Source organism: Python bivittatus, unplaced genomic scaffold (assembly GCF_059951505.1).
Source record: "Python bivittatus isolate LINGU-HERP-01145 unplaced genomic scaffold, Pbiv_v1 ctg000700_np1212, whole genome shotgun sequence".
In the NCBI taxonomy this organism is placed as follows: Eukaryota; Metazoa; Chordata; class Lepidosauria; order Squamata; family Pythonidae; genus Python; species Python bivittatus.
Genome location: NW_028277098.1, coordinates 24,491,391 through 24,503,832, shown reverse-complemented (window position 1 = coordinate 24,503,832; position 12,442 = coordinate 24,491,391).

Sequence of the window (12,442 nt, the reverse complement as noted above, 5' to 3'; positions counted from 1 at the left end):
GCTCCTGCTTCTGTGTTTTGTGATTAGAATTGCACTGCTCACTATATAACTTGCAGGTTGTTTCATCATGCTAAAGGGCTCTTATTTTTGGTGGGATAGTCTACTCCAGCCTGATACTACTCTGGCTCTGAATTGGGACTGCAGCTCCAAGGAGTTGACTGGCTGAAAGGTGTGACAAGAAGTCTAGCTGTCACTATAAAATAACATTTCTACCTCTCTGTGTTTTTAAGTTGCTGCCTTTGTTTTCTAGGTTTGCAGTTTTATTTTCTACTGCTTTGCAAATCAATTCAAAGATTTCATTTGAAGGCAGTATAATCAAATTGTCTCCTCAAATCAAATCTTCAAGTTTGATTTGCTGAGTCAGATCAAATCAGGTATTGTCAAATTATTTATTTATCTGTTTGTTTATTTTATTTTTGTGTTGCCCAACTCCAAACTGACTCTGGGTGATTCACAATGTAAAATAAATAAAATAAAACAAACAAACAAATGGAATGTGCCCACTCCCCTCCAGGAAGGAGCACAATTGGTGTACAAAGATGGAGCTGTGCAAAGACCTTCTTGGCCACAGCTGCCCCCTGCCCTTGAAGCAGGAGCTGTAAGGCCAAGAAGACCCCCAGATTGCACACCATTCTTGAATGAGGAAGATCTCTGGATCTTGGTGGTCCCAACAGCCACAGGCATTCAGACTTGGTAGGATTGCATTGGAGTCAGTTTCTCCCCATCCAGGCCCACACAGCCTCCAGGCACTAGGACAAGACTTTGACAGCCTTACTTGGCTGGCCTGTGTTTGAAAGATATAATTGGGCATCATCATTGATGGAGGATTTCACCCAGTGGTTACATGAAGATGTTGAACAAGAGGGGAGAATCAAATCCTGTGTTACCCCAAAAAGGAGAGGACTAGGGTATAACTTCTCCCCACCCCTGCCAACATTAACTGGAACTGGCCCTGAAGGAAGGAAGAAAATCACTATATAATGGTGCTTCAAATTCCCAACCCTTGGAACTGGTCCAGAAGGATACTGTGGTCATCTATATCAAAAGCTGCTGAAATGTTAAGGAGCACAAGGATGGATACACCACCTCCATCTTGCCTCCACCACAAGTTATCAACAAGCAAGACCAAGGCTGTCTCTATGATGAATCCTGGCATGAAACCCAAATGAAAGGATCTAGATAATCCACTTCCTCCAGGGTCCTGTGCAACTGCAGCCCAACCACCTTTACAACAAAGTTTCCCCCAAAGGGAAGGTTGGTTGTCTAACATAGTAGGGTCCAGGGACAGCCTTTTGAGGAGGGACACACCATTGCTTCCTGCAAGGCTGAAGGCACAAACCCTTCCTTGAAAGAAGCTGATACCACAGAATGGGCCCAACTACAGGTAACCTTCCTGGCTGCTTTAATGATGCAGGAGGGGCCTGGGTTCAACAAGTAGGTGGCTGAACTAACAGCACAGAGAACCTTGTCCACTTTTCAAGAGTCACCAAGTCAAACTCATCCCAGATCACACAACTGGACCAGGCCTCAGGCCCTTTTGGGGTCCAACTCAGCCCAGACTGTGCAACTTTATCCACCAAATAGCCAGAATATTCCTCACAGCAGCCCTGCAGATAATTCTGTGGCCCTTCCTACCTAGCAGGGGCCAGGTCACTCTAAATAGGGCCACTGAATGGCTATCAGCAGATGTAGTAATGAAGGAGAAATACTGATGTTTGCTGCCTTTATCACCACAAGGTAATCTCTCTTACCCATGTATGATCAGACTCACTCCAAAACTTCCTCCAGTGCTGGTCCAGGGGTCTCCTCTGGCACTTAATTTCCCGGAGCTTCTCAGTAAATCAAGGTGGACTCTGGGATCAGGGAACTGGAGAGGCTACCTAGGGGTGATATTGTCTGAGGCCCCAGCTGCACTTCCATTTCAGGCATCAACCAAGGCCTCAGCCAAACCACCGATCAGATCCTCAGGGAAAATTCCAAGGTCCCTCTGGAAGCCCATGGGTCCAGCAGTCACCTGGGGCAGGACGATCAAATAAGCCCTATTTAGGTTGATGAGATTGCACAGATTCATTCACACTTTTTAATGAAATCAACAATTCAAACTGAATTGATTAATCTCTTCATCCATACAGACAGTAAGGGCTGCTTTACAGAATAGTTGCAATCTTGGGAAAGCTCTACTGGGCTTTATTGTTTTATGGTGGGAAAAACTTAGGAAGCACAAGAATGGCAAGACATATAAAGTCTGTGTGAGTGTGATGGGAGAGAGAGAAAGAGAAGGAGAAAGAAAAACAGCTAAGAATAACAATTCCTCAAGAATTCATGAGTTCTTGCGCATATTGAATCTTACTGAATCTTATAGTAAAGGAAAAAAACTCATGCACCAACTCGGTATTGTGGATGTTTGCAAGGTGGGACAGTACTTCACAGATTGCCTTTTTTTGTTGTCTTTTGTTTTGGCCCCTAAAGTGATGTGTTATTACTCTTTCAAGGGGAAAGACTTTGCTTTTCCTTTCGTTATGCGCAGCGACTAGATATTTTTACATTCCTCACCACTCTGCAAGGTTAGGAAAGCAGTGGGAAAGGTTAGCAATGTGAAATTTATCTCTATCATTCAAATTTGGATGGACTGAGTGGTATACTGGCCTGCCCTCCAAACAGGGAATATCGCATTTGCAGGACCTGTTTTAAAGAGCCCTCAGGAGGATGTTTGCACACAGCCTCAAGAAGTTGCTTTGCAGATAGAGTTAGGGCCAGCTTTTGTTCTTAAACTTTTCAGTAAGAAGCTAGGTATTTAGAGGGGCATCCAGGAAACAAACTGCAAATAAGGGTGGGGGAAAACCAACAGCTCATCAGGAAAGAGGATTGGAGAATAAAAATACTCTCCTATTTTGCTATTATTTGTGGAGTGATTTCAGATTTGTGCAGGTGACCTCACAGATCTGAAGACCTTCTTCTTCTGCTTTGTTCCCTTAATGAGCATGTGGGTAGGACTGACCTTGGAGCTAGGATGTTGCTGACGGTGCGGCTGAACTACTGACATTTCATAAAATGTTTTTCTATGCTTTCCAGCTGAGGGCTACTTGTTTTGCATCATTCAAATGGAGCCTTACATTTCTCAGATCTTCTTCCATTTCCTTCACCCATATTTTCTTTGGGGCTGGTTGCTGGACCATCCGCTGTGCAGGCTGCTTTCTGAGCATGAACAGAAAGAAAGAGCAGTACATCCATTCAATGGTGCTAGAAGAGTCATATTTTCTTATAATTTGATTTACCTTATACATCAGGTGAACATAACCTGAGGCCAACAGCTCCTGAAAGCCTGACAAGGATCTCCAATGCTTCTGTAAAATGCTTGAGACCCAGTGCTAATTGTTAATAAGAGAGAAGGGGAGAGTTACCTAAGAGTTGGAGAGAAAGCCTATTAACTCTCTTTAATTTCATTTAAATATAAAATATATCAATTAATTTTTGTACTGTCACTCCCCACTTCTTTTTCTTACTCTTGTTACTTTGGGAAGCCCCTTCCTTCCTGTCTTGCCTTAGTCAAAGGCAAAGTATATGAAGCCACTTCAGTTTATCTCTTGGAGCTGAAATACCTGAAATATCTCTTTCTCCATATGTAGAGATCAGCATCAGATCAGTCTGGTTGGTCTTTCTAAGATACAGCAGTTAACCATTAAATTAAACTAAAAACAGATTAAACAATTCAATAAAATAAAAAGAACATTTATTTCTGCACCCTAGCTTTCAAGTGCTTCCCCCAAGAGTTGCTAACTCTCTGTCATGCCAGGCTCAAACAAATACCTTGTAATTTCCTTAAGCTTTGAACCTACTCTGATACCTTTCTTTACACAGATCTGCAGATTTTATCTGATTGTTATCTTAGTGCAAATCCATACTTAGTAACCATTGAATTCATTAGGACTTAATTCAATATATATGTAGATAGCATTGTAAACTTGCCCCATTTTATTTTGTGACAGCAAAAAATTTCTGCATCACGTCAATTATTTGTTTACAAAATAATCAAACTCCCCCTCCCCAAGTTTCTTAAGTGGCACCAGTTAGCTCTCTTCTGAGCTGTGTCTTTATCTGTATCTCTGTGTCAATATTAATATCAATATACATGACATGTTTTGAACACTCTAAAGTCTTTATGAATGCTAAAACATGATGGTGCTAAGCTCCCACTCTTGGAATAAGAAGACACCTTGGCCGATAAGAATTGAGCTTCACCCGGTGATTTCTTAGCATGCTGAATATGCAAACACTGGGTAAATAAGCAAGGCACCTTTAATATACTGTTAAGCACTGAGCAAAATTTAACCAAGCATTTACACAACATCAAGTATCTGAGAAATCAGTATATTAGTAATTGAAATGCCACATTAACTTTGCAGGTCCTCCAATATCCAAGGTAGTGTACCATTCAGTGAAACCCAGTCATGTAGATTTTTCAGAGAAACAGATTACTGGATACACAACCAGGTTCACCTTGTTCTGAATAAGGCTTGCACATTTCTTTAAAAAATCAATAAATGCCCCTACATTTTTGTCTGTCAGTTCTCTTTCCGCCTGATGAAAGAGAATTGCTCCTTTGCAATTCCTTTCAAAGAAGAAGAGAAATTCTGATGGATGGAATCTGCAAATAAGAAACTCTTCCCATGAGCCTTTTTCAGATTGGTGACTGTAGACTGTCAGGGAGTGAGCCCTTAGAATGAGAAAATGTATAATATGGAACAATAATAAAGCTAGCACCCATCACCATCTCCAACAACGAAAGTCCAACGATACCATTAAGAGAACAAATTCTCCAGCACTCTTAAAAATAAGGCAGAAAAATAGAACCCTCATTTTCTGGGGGAAGAACATTTTAGAGGAACTTTGAGGCAGATTTAAACACAACATTTAATTTAGAACCCCCAACTGATTGGACACCTGTTCTCATCAGTACATACTGTAAGTATCTTCTACCCCTAATTATAAACCTAAAAGTACAACATATACATTATATTCAATGCATGTAAATAAAGTAAGCTCAGGAACATCAACAAGAAAAATCCAAAAGAAAATTTCAAGCACCCTGAGGATAAAATAGAAAAATAAAACCCTTTGGAGGGGGAAGTTGGGGGGGGGGGAGCATATCCGAAAACTGGTGGGCCGATACCGATTTCTTTAGGTCTTATATTTTCCCCCATGCTGCTTGAGCAATGTATGGAGATCCATCTCTGTAAGAGCTTCTTTCACCCTACCCTGGTCTCCGATTACCTCCCTAATGTGAGAAGAGCTGTGGCAGTCCCAAACTGAACAACAATGTGAGGAAAGAGCCACAGGAAACTGGTTCATCACATGGGTTGACATAACACATGGAAGCAATTCCTTGATTAAAGGTTGCTTGCACTTTCATTGTTTCCTTACTGACCTAAACAAAGAAAGTCAGATGGAACTGAACCATCCAGGGTGGTTATACTAGGATGGGGAAAGTAGGCTCAATTCTACACTCAGGCAAGAATTTTGCTAGGTAACTGTGTTGCCATCTCTCAACTTAATCAACCTCATAAATTTATGTGAAAATAAAAAGGGGAGGGGAAAACCCATATTTTGAGCTCCTGGCAGAAAATGTAATAAAGATGCCAATGATGATTTAAAAAGGAGCAACTTGAAATAATTTCATAGAACCTTTCATGAAAATTTTTAATATTAGTGATTTGAAAGAAATCCTTTCTACTTAGTGTCATTGTTAATGTGAGCCATCATTTAGCATAATAATAAAGGAGTAGAAACACGGAATATACACAAGCAGCCAGGGACAATATGTTCAGCTGTTCTCACATTCAAAATCACAACAGTCTTGACTGTGAATTTTCAACAGAAATAACTCAGACCCCCTTTTCCAATTCAGAAAACCTTATGCACTGAACATGCTGGCCTCTAGTATTCAAGTAATTAAGGAATTGATCAAATTCCAAACTCCAGCAAATAGTTCTAGGAAGGAGGACCTGTGCTACTTCTTTTTTAAGAGGGCAAAAGAATATATCCTATTCCATAGTTCCTTGGAGTAGATGACATTATCAATACAGCAAGTATCAATCAAACCTTTTGAAGCAAAAAGACTAGTTTCTTCAAAATGTGGTATCATTGTCAAGAAACAGGTCTCTAGGTCTCTAAACTGTGTGAAGTGTGTCATTTATATGTCACCCATATGAGAAAGGTATTAGATGTTTTTATGAGTCCCTGAGTCCCCTATTGTGAGGGAGATGGGCAGGGGAGAAATCCAACAAACAAACAAACAAACAAACAAACAAATAAATAAATGAGGGAATCATGTATTAATTTTTTTCATGTAGCTCATTATTATAAGATTTTATTTGGGGTTTTATGGGCGTTGTGTTGCAGATAAAAATTGGGAACCAGATGGAGTAATTCTGGAATCTGGCAGTATACAAAAATTGTAGTGTTTAGATAAATAAATGTACTAGGGAAATGCATACATGTTGGGTGCTCTTTGTAAAAATATGAAAAACAAGCACTGGAATCAAATCAAAAATCAAGCACTAGTTGTTGGGTCTTGCTAAGATCCACCCACCAGGAAAAGGCCTATTTGTTGATAACTTGCATTGTCATAACTTGCACTAGCTCATTCTCTTTGCTTTCATAGCCAGCTCCCGCTGTCTCTCTAAGCACGCTAAGAGGTACATAGAGCACTTTTCTTCAGGGCCAAATCCTTTCTCTCTAACAGTTGGACCCTGAAGTAGAAGCCCAGTAAATTGTCACAGATTTAGAAATGTGGAAGAGGTAAACCCTGTCCAATGGGGACCCAAGGCCTCTCCGAAATCTGAAGCCAGCTCTCCCTCCAACTGTTAAACCTCCTTTAACTCCTGAAGGACAAATGAAACCGAAGTGCACCAATCATATGGAAGTTACTGAAGAACTTTCTCACATGTAATACTGTAGGTACGATTATTGCATCAGGGTAAAAATGTAGGATAGTGGCAAAAACCATGCTGTTGTTTACTGAATGGAAAGAGCAAGTCAGTAGTCCCACTGAGTCAATTACCTGTTCATATTGATATAGATATAAAGATGATGATGATGATGATGATGATGGTGATGATGGTATAATATTGATGAAATTGTATTCAGGATTCTAAGTTTGCCCAGCTAGGAGTAAGGAAATTTTAGGATTGTCCTGAGACTGAGAGTTTCCTGAATAGAACATATTACTAGGTCATGATGATCATGGAATTATCCAGTCCTCATTTTTATTGATTTGTCTAACCCATCAAACAACAGTATTTTGAGTATGAAATGAGACAACCCTAAATTTCTTTGAGGTAGTAGGCCAGGCTCCAAATGTAACATGCAGTGTCATGAAAATTTAGATTACATACCAATCAGAAAAGTAAAAAAGAAAGCTATTGCTTACAGAAAACCTTTGAGTCTGCTCACATGTAATTAATTTGAGTGCCATTTAGTGAAGAAACTGGAATATTATCTTCACATATAGGAGAGTATCTTGAACAGGCTGATTGTTATCATATCAGAAAAACAAATCAGCTATTGTAAGAATCTATCTGATAAGAGTTTGTGCTTACAAGAAATGATTAACAAATCATCAGTTTACAAAAGACATAAGCAGGAGAGATGGTAGTGAAGAAAGCAGGAGATGGTAGTGAAGAAATACTACTTCTCAAATTTTAGAATGAGGAAGGTTCAAATGGCCAGTGTGGTAACACTAACCTTTGATGCCATCCCTAAACATATTTAATACATTAAATTCACAATAACAACAATAAGACAATTCCTGTATTGCATTACTGTTGAGAAGAATATTTTTACCAGCTCAAGGGAAAACAGAACTTTGTCTTTAACTCAAACATCCTTAATGCCATATGATCAAGGGATCTGGTTGGGATCTCATTTAGGCAGATCACTAGTAGTCTCATTAAATCTCCCTTTGCCTCCTTTTGCTTATAAGGCTATGAATGTCTTCTTTGACTCTGAGCTTTTGCAGACATCTGTTCCAATAGGCTTTGAGATATAATGCTTGTCAAATTTTTACAGGTATTTATGCTGTCTTAATCTACAGAACTACTTTGCCTCCTCTGGATTATTAAATTTTTATCCAGACGTACCACAGTACAGCCAGAGAGATAAGGGAGCTGGCTTTTTCAAATGGTCTTTATTATGTGCAGATATACTTTCTAATCCATTTGTCACATCTTATGCAGCACAGTAAAAGAGTGGCTATGACTGCATGAAGCTTCAGAATGGTCAGTTTAGGGCACAAGCCCATGTTAATCTTGTTAAAGTTGTTTTCTGCTTCTCCTTTGGTTCTGTGATGGCAATCTGTTCTTCTTTCTTTTAACGCAGCGGCACTGTTCAGGCTGTCTCCAAACAAATAGCCCCTACAACAATGGTACCAAAGTATGGGATGGGGGCACAATGAAGAGAAGAAGCAGGTCCTCAGAATCAGGAAGGATTTAGAATCCAGTATTAAATAGTAAGTCAATGATAAGACAGTCATCTAATTTTATTCCTACCCTGTAAAATATATATATATATATATATATATATATATATATATATATATACATACATACACACACACACACACACACACACACACACATACATACACACTCATACACACACACACACACACATATATATGCGTATGTATGTATGTATGTATAAATAATATGAACCTTAATTAGGATATAACCCCTTCTTTATAACTTGAATTATCGAATCTGGATAAAATTGCTTTTATGGACAAACATCAATTCAGAAGATTTCTGGATGATGATGTAAATCTTTTGAAATTATCTTCACATTTGTCTGTCTGTCCCTGGCTATTGCTCTTAGCCAAACCTTTTACCCAGGGTCAGTCCAAGGCAAAAAGCAGGGGAGGGCACACACTCAAAATGCCCATCATGTGTGTTTTTTGGATGAAATCTAGTTTCTTAATATAACATTCTTAATATAACTCTGGATTTTGGATAATCTGCCACTGAGATAAGATATTGCTTGCCATTTTTCAGAGCAAATATACATGATAGGCTTACCATTAAGTGATTTTTTTTTTAGGTCACCACTGTAAATTACCAGTTAGTAGACAGTTCTGTATATTTGCCCAAAATCTTGCCTGTATTCCAGGCAGCTAGTCAGGCAAGCCAGCAAGTGAAACTTTGTACTTGGGGTCTTTCACTTCCAATAGAATAGGCTGCCACAGTAAATACACTGAAGTGATTCCATTATCTGAAATGACTCTGAAGATGCCGAGGACAAAATTCAGACCTGAAGGTCAGTAAATATCTTTCGTCTGTCTAAAATACATAACTAGCACCTCTAAAACAACCATTTAGGTAGCAAACCAAATATTCTGTCATTCTTACTTTGACAAATCACTCTTCCTTTTTTTAGTAAACAATGTTGAATAAAAGCATCCACTTAAATACTGATGTATTGTAAGGAATACTTTCACTATTGAAAATAAGTTAACTACAAACCAGAAAACCATCCCCTCTGGTTCTTAAACTACAAGGAAACACTATGGGGTGTGTTTCCCTTTCAAATTCAGTCAAAAACAGCTTCACACATTATATTTTTAAAGCTAAATACCTAAGAGGTTTTAAGAGCATTCCTCAAAATGTAACATATGAATGTCACATAAAGATTTAAATCATGGAAGTCTTCTTGGCATTCAACCATGATTGGCTGAGGCTTCCTGTCTAATGGATGTCTCCATGTTTGCTGATAGGGAATATGTAAATTTCAAGTAGTGATAAAAAAAAATAGAGGATTTATTTTAAATTAAGAAGCCATCCCTAAGAATGGCAACAGCCACCCCTAGAAGCAATTGAGGATCTCCAAGTGCGAATCACCATGTATTTTATCAATATATTCTCTCCTTCATCCTGGGGCCAATTATCAGTAGTAATATAGGAAAGTCAGAATGTGTCCAACTAAAAAAATGAAACTGGTTAATTATTGATTGGCAGAATTGACTAGAATTCTGGGAGCTATAATCCAACATATCCATAGGCTAGGAGGTTGGAGAAAGCTGATAAGATGCCTCCACAATTGGCTGAGTCTCCAGATACTTTTCTTATTGGCCATACAGTATGTAGGAATGGCATGCAGTCCCCAAACCACATTTTTTTTCCTGTGATTTTTGAGATTCTGTTCATTACTACTGAAAACTGGCAGCTGAGTTTCCCATTATTTTGAAGCAAGGAGCTCGTAGAAATTGTGGCATAAGCCCCAGAATAAGATATAAATGAATTCCGGGCTGAACTTGGAGTAACTCTTCAAAGCATCATGTGAATACAAAATGCTACTAGCATCCTTATCTACTCCCTTTGTTGGGGACAATTGGTTGTCCCAGCCATAAAATTAAACAAATTGCATTCCTTAAGAATAATAAAAATATTAATCTAAGATAATAATGGAGATGATAATAATGCTGCTGCTTTTATTATTACATGATATTTTTAGCCTGCTTTTCCCACAGTGTTCAAAATGATAATTCCCACCCAACACCCATCTGTGTTCTGGGGTCAAAACCAGTTAAAGGCCTTCTCTGTTAGAATTATACACATCCAAGGAAGGGAAGCTCACTCTCTCTGGGTAATTGATTCCACAGTTGAACAGTACCACCATCTTGACTTTTTGACATCCCCTTCCCCATGGAGATCCCTCATTGAAATCTGCCTTCCTGTAACTTAAATCCATTATCCATTTCTTACTTCTAGGATAATATAGAATAGGTCCTGGGTTTGAAGAATGCTGTCATATGCTCTCTCATTTTTCTGTTCTGAAAGCTGGAGATACCCAGTTCCCTCAATAACTCTCCACAGGACTTTGTTTCCTGTCTCTGATCATAATCACTGCTCTTCTCTGAACCTATTCCAGTTTGTCTCGATCCTTCCTACAGCATCCTGATTCTGAAATGCTCTTTCCAAGGAGGTTTTCCAGGTGTGTGTGTTTTTTTTCAAATAGCCCTGCAGCAGCAGTAGCAATAGCAGCAAGGACTTTAATTATTTAATTCATACTGAGACTTTCCTCCAAATACTTCAAGATAATGACCCCATCTCTCCTCTACTTGCATTTTCTTACCAATTCTTTTAAGTATCAGAATTCCAAATCTAATGGCAGTCCCTCTTCAGCACCTCATGACCTACTTATCACAAGGGGAAGTAAAACGGTATAGTTAAGGATTCACTCTGTGTCCCCTCTTTTCTCAATCGCTCTGTCCTTCTCTAGGAGATAGCTAATCCAAGGTCGCTTCTTCTGCCCTTCTTCTCCAGCAACACGCATGGAGCACTTTTCTCCTGCTAGGAAGCAGTTAACTAAGTCCTAGGCTTTGCCAATCTCTGTAATGTATTTCCTGTAAATACATCTCTTTTCTCTTACCGTTACAAAACCTGCTTCACTAATCATTGCTCATGTCCCACTTGCAGGAATGCTCGCACATACACACAGAATACTAAAGCTAACCAACATTAAGTAGTTTAGCTTTAAAGAGGGAGATTCTCTTAAGATTATCTAATGAGCTTCATGACTCATTAGATGTGATTCCAGACTTGGGTTGATCCCTCTAGCCACTATGCCACATATTTTTGTCTAGGCTTTTAAGGTACCACTTGAAATGTGTGTGTGTGTGCCTAAAACTGCTGTTTCTTACTGTTTTAATATAATATTTGCATTAGTATGTTGTCTATATATTCCCTGAAAGCAGAAACACTGAGGGGTAGCATTTCACTTAAAAAACTGCTCAGTCACAGCAGTGGACTTGACACTTTATTGAGCTTCCTATCCTGATGGCAATCCCTTGGAAACAGTTCCCCAAGAAAACATCTCAGCCTTCTCTAATTTTAAGTATGGAACAAAAATATCTTGCCCCTTACTATACAAGGCTAATGAATCCAGATGCATTCTAGTTATGAGCTCTCGTGAGAGAAGGAACCTCCCTGCTGAGGAAAGAAGCTCTTCTGCATACAAATTGTCTCTCTTTGGTACAAGAAGCCAGCCACACAGCTAGAACAATGAAGAGAGAGAGAGAAGGATGTGCCTTGTCTGTAGAGTTAAGCTTCTATGACTTCTTGAACTTGTGGATAAGTATAATGTACAAAATAGATATGAAAGAACATATCTGCTTAACGTTTCAGGCCTGGAAAGGACAATGCTTTTGAGCAGTGTGGAAATATTTCAGTCTTCCTGTAGAAGAGAATATCTGTAGCTCAGGGTTGAACTGTGGAGTTGTTGGTGCTCTCTGAGCTTGGTTGTTTGCTTGCAGACAATTCATTACCCAACTAGGTAACATCATCATGATTTTACCTTGTTGAGTAATGAATTGTCTGCACGCAAACAACCAAGCTCAGAGAGCACCAACAACTCCACAGTTCAGACTTCCTTAGAGATCTCAGGCTTAAAC